Source organism: Polypterus senegalus, chromosome 4 (genome assembly GCF_016835505.1).
Source record: "Polypterus senegalus isolate Bchr_013 chromosome 4, ASM1683550v1, whole genome shotgun sequence".
In the NCBI taxonomy this organism is placed as follows: Eukaryota; Metazoa; Chordata; class Cladistia; order Polypteriformes; family Polypteridae; genus Polypterus; species Polypterus senegalus.
Window position 1 is genome coordinate 78,932,362 of NC_053157.1, and position 4,609 is coordinate 78,936,970.

The 4,609-nt window shown below is 50.1% G+C and overlaps 1 pseudogene; it reads right to left on the bottom strand.

Annotated features, from left to right (window-relative positions):
• Positions 1-212: 212 nt before the first annotated feature.
• LOC120528582 lies at positions 213-3,064 on the bottom strand (annotated as a pseudogene).
• Between the last annotated feature and the right edge of the window lie 1,545 nt (positions 3,065-4,609).

A 4,609-nucleotide genomic window follows, 5' to 3' on the forward strand; every position in this document is an offset into this window, starting at 1 on the left:
AAATAGTCATTTTTCTTTTGTACATTTACAGATTGTACTAATATTCTGGCTGTAACTGGAGGTTGGGCGCCAAAAACGCCAAGGGAGGCTTGCCCCCTAGAATATGTATATATTTATATATATATACTATATAAGAAACATCACTTGGATGCACTGGGACACATCATCAGTGATGTATCCTGAGGTCATCGGGCTTTTCAGGTCTCACAACATCATACACCCTCGCTCAGGTGACCCAGCCGGGGTTGATCACTCTCCAACTTGTGTCCCAGTAGCAATCCACGGATCGGCCCTCTTCATCCAAAGCCACCTTGAGGCTTTCTCTGCGGCTTCACTTGCAGATTTAATGGCCCTCTTCTTGGCCACTCCTGTTATGCCCAGCCGTATGAGGACTCTACAGAGTGAGCATCCTGCAAATCCTCTGCAACCAATTTCTATGGGCTCATAGAGTACCCTCCAGCCTCTGCCCCTGCACTTCTCCACCAGCTCCTGGTACTTGGTGTGTTTCCTCTCACTAGCTTCCTCAATACGTTCTTCCCATGGCACTGTCAGTTCCAGAATGATCAGCTATTTTGAGGCCTCAGATGTAATGATCATGTCTGGCCAGAGTTGTTATAATTTGCTGCGGGAACTTTAGTTGGTTTCCCAAGTCAGCCTGCAGCTGCCAGTCAGAGGCTGTGTGGAAGAAGTCTGTTGTTACTGCATTTGCCTGAGATTGCTCTCCTGCTTTAACAAAGGTAACTGACTTCTTAGGGCCGTTGAGGAGTTTGCTTGTCTTGATGGCTGCAGTCAAGCTTTCAACAACTGCCTTGAGCACCTTGTCATGGCGCCACCGGTAGCGTCCATCTGCCAATGCCTTCAGGCAGCTGCTGAGTAGATGTTCTAGAGAGCCTCTTTCTGAACAAAGTGGGCAGGATGGTGTCTCGCTCTTTTCCCAGACGTGGAGGTTTGCTGGACTTGCACCAGGAACCGGACACGAAAGAAATCTCCCTGCATGATGTCCGACCATGTGATCCTTCGCTGGAGAGTACTCTCCCACCTTGTCCACACACCCTGTTGCCTCTCTCTTCCTCCACCCCTGCTCGGACCTCTTCCTGGAGTAGATGGATTCTCTCCTTGCCCTGGGCCTTGCCGACCTGGGTCTTTGGGAAGTAGCCGAGACCTGCTCTACCTGTTGCCACGGTGCCAACCAGAGCCTTCTGTCTCAGATGTGGCTCTGCCACCTCCACAGCCTTCTCCGCTCTCCACTTCCTGCCTGTCCTCACCTCAATGCCAGCTGCTGACACCTTACAATCCTTGGAGTTCCTGTACTGTAGGACGTCTCTGGTGCGTACTACCATGAATTCTTCCGTGAGGCCTCTAAATGGTAGCTGCAGGATGTTCCTAGTTCCATACAGTGCTGCACTGATGAGGCTGCGTGGTTGTCCCAACCACCTCCGAAGAAAGCTGCTGAACTTCTTTTCAAGGGACTCAGCTGTTGAAAATGGGACTGCATATACCAGCAGAGGCCATAGGACCCGGGGCAGGATTGAATGCTGATAGATCCAGGCTTTAAAGCTAAGAGGCAGGCCAGACCTATCAACTTTGGTGAGCCATGTCCCAAGCTCCTGCGTGAATTTCTGAATGGCAGCTGTTTCTTTCAGACTTGAATCAAAGGCTTTCCCCAAACTCTTGACTGACTGCTCTGTGATGGATGGGATGACTGTTCCTGCAATAGCAAATCGGTACTTATCAGTCACCTTCCCCTTCTTCAGCACCTTGGACCTTGACTTGGAAGGCTTAAAACTCATCCTTGCCCATGTGATGAGTCTCTCAAGTCCTTTTAGGATCCACCTGCTCCCTGGTACCGATGTTGTTGTGATGGTTAGATCATCTATATAGGCTCTTATCGGGGGCTGTCGTACACCCAACTTAGTCAGGGGCCCTCTACATTCTACCTCGGCTGCCTTGACCACCATATTCATGGCAATGGCAAAGAGAATAACTGAGATGGTGCACCCTGTTATTATCCCCTTGTCAAGCTGATGCCAGTCTGATATTTCTGATCCAGAAGTGACCCTTATCCTGAAGTTGTTATAATAATCCAAGATCAGATCCTTGATTTTCCTGGGAACATGGTGGCGATGTAGTGCAAGCTCAACCAGCTTGTTTGGTATAGACCCAAAGATATTGGCCAGGTCCGACCAAAACACAGCAAGGTCGCCTCTGTTCTCATGAGCCTCTCTGATCAGCTGAGTTACCACACCTGTGTGATCCAGGCAGCCAGGGACTCCAGGAATCCCCCCCTTCTGGACAGAGAGGTTGATGTAGTTATTCTTGTGGAGGAACTCTGTCAGTCTTTTGGAAATTATGCTGAAAAACACCTTTCCTTCTACACTCAGCAGGGAGATCATTCGGAGCTGGTCAATGTTCCTGGAATTCTCCTCTTTAGGGGACCCACATTCCCTCAGCACACCACTGGTCAGCGATTTTCCCTCTTCACCAGATCACCTTCAAGTTCTTCCATAGGTGCTGGAGAAGCGAGCGGCAGTACGCCGCTCAGGCCTTGAGTGGAAGCTGATCATGCTGCCTCGATGACTTCCTCAACCTCCTTCAGACTTGGCTCCCCCAGCTTGAATGCTGATTTTGGGAGGGCAGGGTTAAAGAGGGCTTTATTGGCATCCCTCCTAGGATTGCTCAATGTGTCCTGGAGGAAGCACTTCACTTCCTCTGACGAACACTCAAGATGCTCACTGCGCTTATCCCCTAGCAGTTGTTTCGTAAAACCAAAGGGATTGGCAATAAAGGCTGCCCGCCTCCTCGCTCTCTCTCTTCCCCACCTCCTATGCCACGCTGCTCTGCGGAGGGTCAACAGCTTCTTCCGCAGGATGTTCTGCAGTTCTGCCAATGCCAGCTTTTCCTCATCAGCAGCTGTCTTGTACTGCTTCTTGAGGGTTTGAAGCTCGTGCCGTATTTGATGTATGTTGAGGGTCCTGCAGTTCATAGTATATGAGGTGGACTTGGTCTTACCCTCCTCCACCTGACCAAACCTCTCAGAGGCATAACTGACAATGATCGTGGTCATTGTTTGGAGTTGCCTGTCGACATCTCCTTTGGCTGTGGCTTGGATAATGTTGGACACGTCCTGATCAAACTGCATCCAGTCTCTCCATTTGCTGGCTGGAGGCCACTTAATTTGCTGCTGTGTAAGTACTCTGCCGGAGTCGGGAGGCTCAGGTGCGTGGAGGGACTGGGCTCTGTGGGTTGCCTCCTGGCCGGGCTCCTCCTGCGTCTCACCAGGTCCAAGACCTGTGCATTGCACCTCCTTCTCCCGCTCCAAAAACTTCATTCTGGTCTGATGGATTTTTAGGACACGTTGGTTCTTGCACAGTTTTCCACACATGCATGTTATACTTGTAGTCTGTCCGTTCACATGGGTCGTCAACGTTTTGTCTGTCCGATTGGAGATCTCATCCTGCCCCCCTCTCGGGATATCCTGGGGGTATCTCTTTTTAGGGCTTTTTTTGTAGCTTGTTGGGGTTCTTCCTCACGGAAGACACAAGTTGGGGTGCTAGCCCACACTGTCCCCATTGCCGCCTTTCCGTGCTGTCAACTGACTTTCCAGTAGTCACCAAACTATTCTTGGTTGTCACCTAGACTATTCCTAGGAGGCACTGGCTGTGCCAGGCTCTGACTATATAAGAAACATCACCTGGATGCACTGGGAAACATCATCAGTGATGTATCCTGAGGTCATTGGGCTTTTCAGGTCTCACAACATCATACACCCTCGCTCAGGCAACCCAGTCGGGGTTGATCACTCCCCAACTTGTGTCCCAGTAGCAATCCACGGATCGGCCCTCTTCATCCAAAGCCACCTTGAGGCTTTCTCTGCGGCTTCACTTGCAGATTTAATGGCCCTCTTTTTGGCCACTCCTGTTATGCCCAACCGTGTGAGGACTCTACAGAGTGAGCGTCCTGCAAATCCTCTGCAACCAATTTCTATGGGCTCATAGAGTACCCTCCAGCCTCTGCCCCTGCACTTCTCCACCAGCTCCTGGTACTTGGCGGGTTTCCTCTCACTAGCTTCCTCAATACGTTCTTCCCAGGGCACTGTCAGTTCCAGCATGATCAGCTGTTTTGAGGCCTCAGATGTAATGATCATGTCTGACTGGAGTGTTGATGTTATAATTTGCTGCGGGAACTTTAGTTGGTTTCCCAAGTCAGCCTGCAGCCGCCAGTCAGAGGCTGTGTGGAAGAGGCCTGTTGTTACTGCCTTTGCCTGGGATTGCTCTCCTGCTTTAACGAAGGTTAAATATATATTGTAAAAGAAACACACAAGAAAGTATGAAAGTTTGGGGTTTCCATCCCTGTATACTGTAACACAGTTCTTAGATTTAAGGGTCATTTTGCACATTGAACAAAAGACAGGAATCAAATGACAGTCAGACAGTTTATGGGGTGGGAACGGAAGTGGACACGGAATGCTGGGAAGGAGGCGCGGTGGTAGATGGATGGTTGTGACATCATCAGATGGGGACCAGGGGGAAACAGAAGGAACCCAGATGTGTCTTGTGGTTTAGCGAGTCTGGGTGTATTCAAACAAAGAAAAAGAGATTAGTAACCTGTC